General features: G+C 35.4%; 1 protein-coding gene across 1 annotated transcript in view; it reads right to left on the reverse strand.

Annotated features, from left to right (window-relative positions):
• The window catches only part of SNAPC4 (small nuclear RNA activating complex polypeptide 4), a 745,673-nt gene that overhangs the window by 304,155 nt on the left and 426,766 nt on the right, over nucleotides 1–14,752 (reverse strand). The window lies entirely within an intron of this gene.

Here is a 14,752-nt window from a genome sequence, read left to right on the forward strand (position 1 = left end):
TTTAAACAAAATATAAAATTATTTATGCCTCAAGACACAACATTACAAACTGATGTTTGTGATACCTTGTTTATTTCACTGTTTCACATATGTTGCAGCTGACTGATCTCCAATGACCACTCTGACATTAATTCGACTTTACCTGAAAATGTCAATATCTCTATACTGTTTCCATATTTTCTTACACATTTTCTGAGAATTACACTTGTATATTCAAACTTCAAGACCTAACAATTTACTAGAAGAATTCTCAGAAAAATATTATGGCATTCAGCTACAGAATGCACATCGTATTTTTAGGTGTAATGACAAGCAAACATCTTTATTTTACATAATGTATGATACTACATACAATCTTTTTTGTGAGAACAGCAAGCACAAATCCAATGTCAGAAAATCTCCCTGTTCAAGAGAGCTACATATTTTATTTCTGAAGAAATCCCAGCTCAGTAGAGATACTACTCTGGATATTCACTACTTTCCCAATTAAAAGGATTCGTATACCCACTGGTAATGCAGATATAATACAACACATTAGACTTTCACTGTGAAATGCCTGTAAATCCCCAAAATGGAAGATATGTATAAAATACCATTTGTTAGTCCTCCCACCTGTCAATTCATAGGAAAAAAAAAAAAAAACAAGGAAACTAGAGTTGGTTACTTGGGTACAAAATGCTCCTAAGACTGCCATTCTACTCTTACGCATTTAAATGCAACTCAACACAGAAGTTTCCTTATTATATACTGCTATGGTCTGAATAAGAATCTTTGATATAGACATCATTAAAGTATCAAATGAGTTCCTTTTTCTGGCAAAAAACATATGATCTTTATGTCGGATTTAATAAGACATCAACAGAAATGCATCAAGAACAGGTACTTTATTCCACACCTCTAAGTGAAATATACCAACCTTTGATGAAAACATTTTGCAATGCAACATGCCAAACTATGACACAAAATGACTGTGCAAACCTATGTAAAAGGGGCAATGTATTCTGGGCAGATACTGCGCCTAAAAGAGAAGCCATATACCTATTATTTATGGAAGCACAGTCATGCCAGACTGTGACAGTAAACTGACTGAACAAGTGTATATTTATGAGGTAATATGTGAGATCCCTATCTGACAGTCCTTCATAGAATATTCAGGGAACTATACACAATGTCAGTGTCTGTAACGATGCAAGATGAAAGGAAGGAGAGAGAAATACACATAATGATCAGCATATTGGTGTAGTTCCACATCAATTTTGGGGTTACTTTTGTTTGTTTATGGTAATAACTTAATTAGTATTGTCTGTTCCAGCTGCTCTGTCGATTCCTTCAGCAACAAAACAGATATGTCTCATGGACATGCTGTGATATTACGTATTGTCAAAAACCTGTGGCATCAACTGACATCAGTCTGGCAACTTTTTCAGTGATTCTAGTTTTTTTTCTGCTACATTTTGCAGAAAATAGGTCCTATGCATCAAGTAGTTGACACCTGTTATAGCAAAGGTAACAGGAATGAAAGCACAATTTTTTTTCTCAATTGTTTTATTGAAAATTTTAACAACAAAACATTAATATAAAATAGAAATACTATAAAACAAATATACATATAAGAACAATGATAAAAGCAACAAAAATAACTATTTACAATGGTGTCTACTATAAAACAAAGCATTTTAAACAGAAAAAGAAATGTGATAAGTGTATTTGTTAGTTAATTATTAAAGTCTGTTTATGTAGCAGTTTGAATTTCAACCATATATTACATGAAGAGGTGATTCTAGATGTTCTTGTTTTGATCGCAATAAGTTCAAGGTGACAAACTTCATTTCCCAAGAGTACAAATTCCTTCAATAGTTGGAGTAGTCTGATTCTTCCAGTTCTTGGTGATGACTTTTCTTGCTAATGTTAAGATACTCCACAAAAGAGGGTATTTTATTTTCATGACACAAGCAGGAATATGTGTATTAAATAAAATAAGTTATTTGGTCAGTAAAATCTATCATTAAAAACAGACTGTAAGAGAGAATTCATATTATCCCAATATGTTACAGTATCCCAATATGTTTTAAGTTTCATGCAGTCGCAAAACATAAGCTGCCAGTCAGCTTTAATATTTAGTTTACATCTTCAGCATCCTACATCTTTATTAAACTTCAGCTCAACTTTACATGGTGTGACAAAGGTTCTATGTAAGAACTTCCAAGAGAATATCCTCCACCGGATCTAGGATGTTTGCTCGACTGAGCAAACGTCCAAATCCATAAAAGCTGAACACACTTTAACGAAAGCGCTTTTATCGAAAAAGCTCTTTCGTTAAAGCGTATGACAAAAAAAATTTACATTTTAGCCCCCCCACATCCTCCCACTTTAATATTCTCCCTCCGAGACCGCAATACAGTGGGGAAAAGGGAAATTTCCCTTACCTGCACCGTAGTACAGCCTCTGCAAAAGTCATACTTACGCAAAAGTGCTTCTTTGGTGAAAAGCACTTTCGCGTAAGTATGCCCGGCCGTTTGAATTTCGGTCGTTTGTTCAGTCGAGCAAACGTCCTAGATCCCCTCCACCTTAGTGATGAAACAGTTTTAAAGATTGGAGTATTTAGTTTTTTATTATCTTCACTTAGGGAGTTATTAACAAGTCTAAAATAATCCCAATAGCTTTCTCTGTGTCATACTGTTGATTTCTTAAGAATCTTGTATATTTTAGATATTCTGGTGCATTAGAATAAGGAGTAAATCAATGAAAGTGCGAAAAGAATTTCTAACTATCAGTTTCATTAGATTAATCTTATGTTCAACCAGTTGTCTACAAATTTGAATTTCAAACCACATCTTAGCTTAACTAAAAGTTATTAATATGGTCAACATTTTGTAACTTCTCATTGTCTAGTAATTGACACCCGTATAACAGGTTTTTGTCTTTAAATGTAGTCGTTGTTAAATTAAAAATATTATTATTATTCTGAGTGTGTAGGCAACTGGAAATACAAAGAAAATCCATGCTTTATATTTAGGGTTCCTGAAAATTAAATTTTTAAAGGAGGTTATTTTTCTAATACAAAAAGAATTAACTGATTTGCTTTTTGTTTTCTATAAAATAGTCTTTCACTAGCCAAAGAAATGCATTAGTAACTATTTTAGTATGATACGTGTCTGTTAAATTACTGGATTTACACCAAATACCTCCCTGAATATCTTTCCATTTGGCATTATAATTGTTATTTAACCAATAAATTATTGTCTTAACAATTGAGGATAAGGACTAGAATTCTAAATCTGAAGACCAATACCACCCAATGTCCAGTCTCTAATGTGATGGTTTAAAGCCAATCTAGGCTTATTAGGAAACCATGAAAATCTCAGAAACAAAGAATTATAGTTTTATAAATTTTGGGGAATGGGAAGGATAAAGATTGTACTATATATTATATATATATATAATTTTACGAAGGGTAATCATTTTAATTAAGGAGAATCCATCTTCCACAGTAAAAAAAAATATTCCATTTATTAAGAGTTTGTTTTATGGAATTTAAGTTACTATTATAATTAAGAGTTGCAATATCTTTAATTTTATCAGACAAGATTATCCATAAGTAAGTGATTTTACCATCTTTCACAATGTATTTATGCAATCTCTTATCTATACTAATAATGTTATAATTAAACAGATAGCAATTTAGTCTTATTCTCATTAAACCTGAATCCTGATTTCTTCTGAAATATTCCTATTACTTAGAATACAGCAATAAGAGAAGAACTGCAATCAGTCAAAGTTAATAGGATGTCACCTGCAAATAATTTTATTTTGGAGATTAAATCATTATTAGTATGCATTTGATATTTTCATTTGATCTTATATAATTTTAAAAGGTTGCACAGCTAGAGCAAAAAGCAATGGGGAGAATGGACAACCTTGTACCTTTAGTAATCACAACTGATTGCAAATTATGTGAGTCTATCTTAATGTATGCAAAGAGTTTTCATAGAGAAGTTTGATTAATTGTAAGAAATTGTTTGAAAAATTACATTCATTCAGTACTAATTACTAAGTACTCCCAATTAAGTGAATCAAATGCACTATTGCTATCCTGACTAACCAAAGTTAGTTTTTGTATTAGTATAATCAATTATTGATGGTATTCTGTTGATATTACCATAGGTGTTCCTGTTCATTATAAACCCAGTGTGATTATTTATCAACAATGGAAGAAATTGTTTTATTCTAGAGGCATAGATTGTCATGAATATTTTATAATCTACGTTTAATAATGAAATTGGTCTATATGAAAAACACTGTGTTGAGTCCTTGTCAGGTTTTAAAATTGGGGGTATTAGGGTGTATTTCCAGGATGGTGGAACCTTCGTAAGTCCTTTAACTACTGAAAATACCTCTAGTAAAATACACAAAACATCCTTAGTCACCATTTTGTGTACTTTAGTTATTATACCATCATTTAAAGGCGGCTTATTGGGTTGAAGTTCAGGTAATATACTGTTATTTCCATGTGCCTTATTGAGTTTTAATTTATTAATTTGAATTTTCAGTTCAGACATTGATATAAGCTTGTGAATTATTTTTATTTGATCCTCTGACAGTCTACTTTCAGTATATATGCTTTTATAAATGTTTTAATTGGATTTTGTGTATTCATTGTTGGTTTGTGTTGATTAATCTTATGAAAATGAGACCCAAAAACAACCAGAATATCTTCTATTTCAGTAACCTTCTTTTCACTAGAGGAGTATAATTCTTGATGTGGTTAGATTTAATAATAATTTTTGTTCTAGTAAGAAATTTATGCAGGGATTTAGGATTGATGTAATATTTGTTTTAATCTTTTCTAAATTTATCATACTTTTATGTTGTAAAATTTCTAAATATGTATTGTTTAAGCTATTTATTCCTTCTATTATTTCCTTTTTGACTATCTAATTTTAACTTATCAATTTTCTCCTGTAATTCTATCTATTCTTTGTCCCATTTCTTTTTGTGCATGCCAACTTGTAATTTTGCCAAAAAGGTGTGCTTTTAAAAAAGTCTCTTACAAAAGTCTCAGAGGTGTTACCTGTATGATTCATTTCAATAAGTCTTTCATTTTGGTTATATATATGCAGGAATGCTTTTAATTGGGATGCTATTACTAGAATTCAACATTTATTTATTTATTTTTTATTTATTTAAATTTGTTGACCGGGAGTGTCTGACTGGACGTACGTCCATTTTCAGTGGAGGCCCGGGGAGAAAAGCTCCACAGTTGAAATAAACAGACAGTATTTACATTGGATTACATAGTGATTAACAATTTACATAGCAATTACTTACAACATATTTACAGGTGAAGAACATAGTACAACAGTAGACAACTAGAATCTTTATCTGTGAAGTGCATACCAGACATTAACAAATGTTACAAGAAGAAGAAGTTTGTGCTGTATATTAAGTACTGGCTTATGAGCATCTGAGCTTGCTATAATCAAGGTAGTTAGTGGAGTGGAAAGAAAGGTAGTGGTTGGATGGGGTGGATGATATTAGAGTGGGAGTTGCAAGGGCATAGCCAGCATGTTTTTAGTTGTGCTTTTAGTAAAGTTTTGAAGTGGGTGCATGATGGTATGGAAGTAATTGTGGGTGGGAGTGAGTTCCATAATTTGGCTATGGCGCAAGAGAATAGTGCTTCACTAGCAGAGTTATTGGCTTTAGTGATCTGCAAGTGATTTTTGCTGCTGGATCTTAGTGGTCTGGTGGTGCGATAGGGTTGGAGTAGATTCTGGAGGGATGGGACATTTAGTGGATGGTTTACTAGTTTGTGGGCGAGTGAGAGTTGATACCACTGAAGGAGGTGAGGGAGTTCAAGCCAGCCCAGTTCAGCAAGTGAGAGTCAGTGGTGACTACGGTAGGATGCCCCTGTGGCGGATTTGGCAATTTTGTTGTAGCAGGTCTCTAGCTTGTTTAGATCACATTGCCTTAGGTTGGTATATATTGGAGAGGCATAAAGTAGGGTGAAGATAAGGTGGGAATTTGCTATTGAAATCTTTGCTGCTTTGGTGAGAAATTGCTTATTTCTGTATAACGCTCCTAGTTTTTTGTGGACTTTTTTTATAGTCATGGATATGTGAATGTTAAATTTTAGTTTATTGTCTATTTCCACTCCTAGCAATTTGGTATGTTCAGTTGGGTATATAGCGGTGTTGTCTTTTGCCATGATGTTAAAGTGAGAGTTGTTTTGAGTATGTTTGGTGGGTTGGAAGATGAGTAGTTTAGTTTTGTTTGGGTTGAGTATTAATCTGGCATCGGATAACCATGTTTCAACAGAGGAAAAGGCTTCATGTGTGACTTTTTGCAGTTTTGGTAGGGACTGGGCTGAGCAGATGATGGTCGAGTCATCTGCGTATTGTATGAGTGTGCCATGTTTGGTGGCAGAGGCTAGATTATTGGTGTAAACTGAGAAGAGTATGGGTCCAAGGATGGATCCTTGGGGAACCCCTATGGAGACAGGTAGTTGGGAGATATGTCATTCTGCCATACAACGGATTGTTGGCGGTCAGACAGGTAACTCCGAAACCAGTTGGTGACCGATTGTGAGAAGGATAGGTTATTGAGGACAGAGATAAGTTGTTTGTGTGGGACCATGTCAAATGCTTTAGATAGGTTTAGGAAAGTAGCAGTGGAGAGATAGCCATTGTTTCTATGCTGAAAGATAGTGTTAGTAAAGGAGAGTAAGGCAGTGATGGTGCTATGGTTTGGTCGTAAACCATGCTGAGTACTGGAAAGGAGGTTGTTAGTAAGGAGGTAGTCTGAGACCTGAGAGTGTATGCATCTCTCTAGTATTTTGGAGAGTGGAGAGAGAATAACTATGGGGTGGTAATTGGTTAGTTCTGTGGAGGGTCCGCCTTTGTGGAGGGGAATTATATGCGATACTTTCCACAGTGTGGGAACATAACTTTCTGACAGAGATTGGTTAATCAAGATGGATACTGGGTAGGCCAGAGCATCAGCTGCGATTTGTAGGTATTCACTTGGGAGGCTGTCTGCTGCTAATTTGGTGGGTTTAAGTTTAGTTAAGAGTTTTTTATGTTGGAGGTAGGTACAGGAGAAAAAGAGAAGGCAGTGGGGAGATTACTAGTTGAAGGTGTGGGTTGGAGGGGAGGGGGGTTGTGTTGTTTTGCTAGTGATAGTACGGTTTGGGTGAAGTGTGTGCTGAATGAGGAAGCAATATTTTCTGAGGAGTGAGGGATGTTAGGAGGGGGGTACTGACTTTACCTGGGTGGAGGATGGAGTTTATGGAGGACCACAATTGTTTGGGGCTGTGTTGTGAGGATTCTAGGGCAGACTGGTAGTATTGGGATTTGTCCTGTTTTATCAGCTTTTTGACTCTATTGCGTAGTTCTAGGAATTTCTGTCTAGCTGAGGGGGTTTTGGTTTTGCGCCAGTGCTCCCAGGCTTTATCCCTGTTTTTCATTTCTGACTTAGTGGTTTTCTGTAGCCATGGGGAGGGTTGTGCTTTGGTTCTGGAGAATCTTATGGGGGCATGGTAATTAAGGATGTTCAGGAAGGTAGTATTAACAAATTCAACTGCATCATCTAGACTGAGGTACTTTAGAGGATGCCAGTTACATTCTTTGAGGGATGAGATGAATGTGAGTGGGTTAAAGTTTAGTTTTTTACGTATTTGACGGTAGATGACAGGTTTAGCTTGGTATGGGTATTTTTTGAGTAGGAATGTTGGGGAGTGATCACTGAGGCTATCTGATAAGCAGCCTGTTATATATGACTGGGGGCTCTTACGGACTAGTATCCAATCCAGGGTAGTGTGCTTGGTGGAGTTTTTATTTATCCTGGTTGGTGACTGGACTAGTTGAGTGAAGCCATGAAGGTGTACATGATGGGTTGGATTGCTGCCAGAACAGGATTGCCAGTCAATATTGAAATCACCTAAGATGATAGTTTCTTGGGGGAGATGGTGGGTAGACCAGCTGAGGAGGTTTTCTAGGGGAGGGATGTTTTGGCCAGGTGGGAAGTAGCATCCAATTATGTTGATGGTTTTGTTTTGGTTAATTTTGAGATTGGTATATATTATTTCTTCATTGCCTATTTGTGGAGCTGATGATTTTAAGATCTGGATGTTTAGATGCTGTTTAAATATTATAGCTACACCACCTCAAACATAACTTTATAACTTGAACTATTATTGTGTTATGATCCCACAGCAGGCAAGAAACTACTTTAACATTATTGATCCTACAAGTGATCTCATTTGAAACATATGCTCTATCTATTCATGATTGTGACCCATGTCTGTGTAAGAAATGTATAAAGAAGAGGGAGTCTGATACTGAAAACTCATTTATATCTCTCATATGATATAGGTCAGTGAACTCCATCAAAGCCTTGACTGAAGCAGATTTCTTCCCTTTACAGCTAGTGTTGGTATCCTTGTCAGATAAAATATAATTAAAATCACCTGCAAAAATAATGTTTCCCTTTAATATTCATATTATTCCCCCAACTGTGGTTTAACTGTTTGCATTCCCAATCCAGGTATCCAATAGACATTAATAAAAGTGTATCATTTCTTTTGAATCTCTAAAGTCACTGAAGAAAACATGCCTTTTTCATCACTAAATGTATTCAGGATTTTAGGTAGAGGCAAATAATTTTTGCATAAAACAGTCCCCCCATTTCTCTTTTGTTTATAATGAGAGCTGGTCAATACAGAATAGAGTTTAGTATTAAGTCTGTCCAAATCTTCTTTTATTAAATGTGTTTCCTGTACAAAATATAACTTGGGAATGAAATATTTTTTAAAAAATTGTATAAACTACCCCTTTTACAATCAATATTTAATCCACTGATATTAAGTGATATGCATTTCAAGTTGGCCATACTACCAGAATAGGAAAAAATAAATAAGTATTACATATAATACCATCATACATTTGTAAATAATATGGTACTGCAAAACTATTATATCTAGTGAAATGCTTACTCATAGACATAAGCATAAGATAACTGAGATTGGTACTGTAAACTTTCTATCAAGAATAGTAGATGCCAAAAAACAAAAAGAATTAATTTCTAAACTATTATACATAAACTGCCCCCCCCCCCCCATGGAGTTTAAAACTCCTGGTTTGAATAGTAATCCTATTCAAGCACTACCACCTACCCACAAATAGGTATCTAATATCACTCTACTACTTCTAAAGTTATGATATATGATAGGTCAAACCTATTTAACAAAATTAAAATGATTTAGTATATACATAATTTTCAGATTATAAACACTAATTTGCTTGCTATAAAACTTATAAACTGTAAAATATAACAGATCTTGTAGTCGTTTGGTTCTATTCTATTTATAAAAGCCTATATAGTATTAGAATAAATCCAATCATAGCTTTCATTTCTGAGAAAACAGATTAACACGGGTAAAAGACAATACATATAACATTGTTTATAACAATCATGCTTTATTATTAATATACTATTATATACTATTAATAATGTGACTAGCCAGTTAACTATTTACACTCATTTCTGACTACAAGACTGTACAAGCTTGGATTACAGCAAACAAATATAGTTTAAAGAACAAATAAACTTCTCTAAAAAAAATCCATTTGTGAGGACTTGCATATATAATTACCTTTCACTAGAACATACTATGAGATATAAAATAGTAAGAGAGTAACTGTGTTGGCTAAAATAACTAATATGTCCCCAAAATTATATTTGTACTGATAACATATGGTTGGCAACATACCCACTACACCCTTTTTAAGAAACACATGAATTCCCAGCTTATCAAAATGACTTGTGTAATTTTGTCTGACTTTTTGGAAAACGTGCTATTACTTTCATATCAGTTCCTCCTTTACTATGCATCAGACTTAATTAACTTTCAAAGCATGAGCTTCTAATATTGCCATGTATTTGAGCCCCTCACTTCCTGCTCAAAAAGCACATCCACACAGAAACCAACACAGATCATCACTATAACCGCTCTCATAAACATACACACACACGTATATATATATATATATATATATATATATATATATATATATTACCCACATATGCAGAACAAGTCAACCAAGCAAGGGGCTGACATCAACAGGCAAACAACATCCTCCTCCCGTTTTTAAATTAATAAAACAGAATGCAACTTGAATAATATAATATCTTAGGATAAAAGATGAATTGAAGAAATGAATTCTATATTGTGTATGGTCAACAGTACTATAAAACGTCTTGTATAACAAAGAGAGAAATACAGGTTTTACAAGTGCTAAAATAATAATTTTGAGGTAAATATAACAGAGACTGCAAATTAATTAACACCTTCTTACTATTTTGCACTTTCGTGTGCTGAATTCAAGCATATTATCCATATTTTATCCAGTATTTCTTACACACACACACACACACACACACACACACACACACACACACACACACACACACACACACACACACACACACACATAACTCTATATGAACCGTTTTCTGAGAGAAAAGGGTGAGAAAGAAACATTCTATTAGAACCTGCTGTGTGAGATGGAAACACCACTGTCCCTATACAACTTTCATTCATGTCAAACTGAGAAAGAAGGCTGTATAAGTGATTAAAACCAACCTGCTCCCTGCTATTTAAGAACCTATGCTGTAACATTTCTTATCGTTTTTATTTTTTGTTTTAACTATTTGATACACTCTCTCTTGTTTTTTTTTTTTTTTATTATCTATCCTAGCAGGGGAAGGGAAAAAAAAGAATAACTGATAGGTTTCAAAGTGAAACTCCATTGTTAAAACACAGAAATTGTCTTCACTACTGTATTTCTCTTCTCCTAACCCCTCCCCAGTAGTTTTCTTCCTTTCTGCTGACTCCTTAACTGCGTTCCCTCAGCTTGCTCTCTATCAGCCAAGTTTCTTTTTCATCTCCATACTGACAGCGTACTGTTAAAAGTCCTGCATGCTGCATTAAACAGTTGCAACGAAACTCGTTCGTCACACAGCTCTGTTCTCTTAATTTGCAGTGTCTCCTTATCTGCAAAGTATGTTGGCTTTGTTTTTACATTTTACAATATACTTATTTAAGGCATTATCTACTATACTCTCTAGCAAGTTGGTATGCTGTAAAGTAGCTTGGCAGCAAGGACCCCCCCCATTTCATAATAGACTGCCTGTTAATTTCAACAAACTTATGTCTATTACATGCTGGATTCATTAGCCTGTGTTAAGATATTTCTTACCCAGCCTGTTTTGTTATTTCTTACCCGATAGTTGTAGTTTGTCTTACGGCTTTTTCCCGGTAAGGGGTCGCCAGAGCAGAACTCCGGTCCGCTAATGTTTGGCAGTAGATTTTTATGAAACGCCGAGGTGCCAGCTCGACGCCCAACCTTCAAAACCTCTTATTCTTACTATGAACAGTACATAGCCTTATTCTGTTAGAGTTTTTAGTGATTGCGCTTGACTCTGGGGTTGGCTCTAGCCACACCTACATAGAGTGCTGTAAACTCTCGTAACCCCCATCCCACCAATTAGACCTCTGCAAGAGGTGATATTACCTACTGGGACTCCAGGCCCCATTTTCAAACTGTTTTCTTCCTTGCTGCTGACTCCTTAACTGATGTTCCCTCAGCTTGCTCTGTAAGTTCTTTTACTTGTTTGTCATATTTTTGTGACTACAGCTATTTTAGACTTGTTGACTACGGGCCTCCTCTGTTTTAAAACTCACTAATGTAAATGCTGCACTGTATACTTTATGTCTGATTCAACTACAGCTACTAAGATTTGTTGAGTAGCTGCCTGCTCTGTTTTTAAAACTCACTTATTATAAATGCTGCACTGTATACTTTTATGCCTGGTTCATCTACCAGTAGTTTTAGCTGTCTTACTATGGACCAAGCTATCTTGCTGTCAGTTTTATCCATTGGTTAATGCATTTGTTTGCATACTGTTTTACGTCCTTTAGTAACAACTTTTTTCTTGTCATACATTTCAAATATGCTGTAGTTATATAATGCTCACTGCAACAGGTGTAATAGCCTGCTGTCTAGCTGTGACTGTGTGTTCTTCTATGTTCAGAGGAATTAATCACTTTTTCATGCTGATTACACATCTGTATTAACTGTTTTTTTTCTAAGTATATTTATTAACTGTAGCAGCGTTTTAAATCTAAATTTTGTGTAGTATTGCATTTGTACTTCTGTGCTAGAGAGAATGCAGATGTGGTAGTCTTAACAGTTTGTGTTTATATTGTTTGAGTTTCTCTTTCTGTCCTCTCTAAAATACCTCCATCTATCTTTTGCGTGCTAAAAACCATATTTGGAAACAATTTTTATTATTTTTTCTTTCCTCAGCTACCAGCCAAGTTTCTTTTTCATCTCCATACTGACAGAGTACTGTTAAAAGTCCTGCATGCTGCATTAAACGGTTGCAACAAAACTCTCTCATCACACAGCTCTGTTCTCTTACCTTCCAGTGTCTCCTTATCTGCAAAGTATGTTGGCTTAGTTTTTACATTTTACAATATACTTTTTTAAAGCATTATCTACTGTACTCTCTGGCAAGTTGGTATGCTGTAAAGTAGCTTGGCAGCAAGGACCCCCCCATTTCATAATAGACTGCCTGTTAGTTTCAACAAACTTATGTCCATTACATGCTGGACTCATTAGCCTGTGTTAAGATATTTCTTACCCAGCCTGTTTTGTTATTTCTTACCCGATAGGTGTTGTTTGTCTTACGGCTTTTTCCCGGTAAGGGGTCGCCAGAGCAGAACTCTGGTCGGCTAATAATTGGCAGTAGATTTTTACGAAACGCTGAGGTGCCAGCTCGACGCTCAACCTTCAAAACCTCTTATTCTTACTATGAACAGTACATAGCCTTATTCTGTTAAGAGTTTTTAGTGATTGCGCTTGACTCTGGGGTTGGCTCTAGCCACACCTACATAGAGTGCTATAAACTCTCGTAACCCCCATCCCACCAATTAGACCTCTGCAAGAGGTGATATTACCTACTGGGACTCCAGGCCCCATTTTCAAACTGTTTTCTTCCTTGCTGCTGACTCCTTAACTGATGTTCCCTCAGCTTGCTCTGTAAGTTCTTTTGCTTGTTTGTCATATTTTTGTGACTACAGCTATTTTAGACTTGTTGACTACAGGCCTCCTCTGTTTTAAAACTCACTAATGTAAATGCTGCACTGTATACTTTATGTCTGATTCAACTACAGCTACTAAGATTTGTTGAGTAGCTGCCTGCTCTGTTTTAAAACTCACTTATTATAAATGCTGCACAGTATACTTTTATGCCTAGTTCATCTACCAGTAGTTTTAGCTGTCTTACTATGGACCAAGATATCTTGCTGTCAGTTTTATCCACTGGTTAATGCATTTGTTTGCATACTGTTTTACCTCCTTTTTTCTTGTCATACATTTCAAATATGCTGTAGTTATATAATGCTCACTGCAACAGGTGAAATAGCCTGCTGTCTAGCTGTGACTGTGTGTTCTTCTATGTTCAGAGGAATTAATCACTTTTTCATGCTGATTACACATCTGTATTAACTGTTTTTTTCTAAGTATATTTATTAACTGTAGCAGCGTTTTAAATCTAAATTTTGTGTAGCATTGCATTTGTACTTCAGTGCTAGAGAGAATGCATTTGTGGTAGTCTTAACAATTTGTGTTTATATTGTTTGAGTTTCTCTTTCTGTCCTCTCTAAAATACCTCCATCTATCTTTTGTGTGCTAAAAACCATATTTGGAAACAATTTTTATTATTTTTTCTCTCCTCCGCTACCAGCCAAGTTTCTTTTTCATCTCCATACTGACAGCGTACTGTTAAAAGTCCTGCATGCTGCATTAAATGGTTGCAACAAAACTCTCTCATCACACAGCTCTGTTCTCTTACCTTCCAGTGTCTCCTTATCTGCAAAGTATGTTGGCTTAGTTTTTACATTTTACAATATACTTTTTTAAAGCATTATCTACTGTACTCTCTGGCAAGTTGGTATGCTGTAAAGTAGCTTGGCAGCAAGGAACCCCCCCCCCCCCATTTCTTAATAGACTGCCTGTTAGTTTCAGCAAACTTATGTCTATTACATGCTGGGCTCATTAGCCTGTGTTACGATATTTCTTACCCAGCCTATTTTAAGTTATTTCTTACCCGATAGTGCTACACAACAAAACCTCTTATTCTTAATATGAACAGTACATAGCCTTATTCAGAGTTTTTAGTGATTGTGCTGGACTCTGGGCCTGGTTCAACCCGCTCCGTTCGCTCCCCTCCCGCCCACATATCATTTCCTTTATAGCTAACTGCTTTGCACCTCCCACAACATACACCCTCCCCCTCCTGTCTTTCGCTCCATAATAGACTATACCTCAACCTATGTGCTGCTAAAACAAAATATTCTAACTTCACCCTCCCCTACTGGTACTAGTTGGTATACACTAATAGACCAAAAAAACTGTACTCCCATGCATTTTATTAACTAAAAACACCCTACAATATGTACTCCTCCAAGAGTAAAATCTATGCATTTCTAGCTACATCCATCCTATTACTGCCTCTCCTACTTCTCCTCCTTATACTCACATCTCCTAACATGCAATTACACCCCAAACATATCTCCCCTACAAACCCAAATTGCTGTAGCCATATAAATAATCACCAAACCTTCACCATTTTTCCATCTATATTCTCATTAAATACTCCCTTACCAAAAATACTCTTACCTAACACCCAA

This window comes from Protopterus annectens, chromosome 16.part0 (assembly GCF_019279795.1).
Source record: "Protopterus annectens isolate FY-2018-M chromosome 16.part0, PAN1.0, whole genome shotgun sequence".
Taxonomy (NCBI): Eukaryota; Metazoa; Chordata; order Ceratodontiformes; family Protopteridae; genus Protopterus; species Protopterus annectens.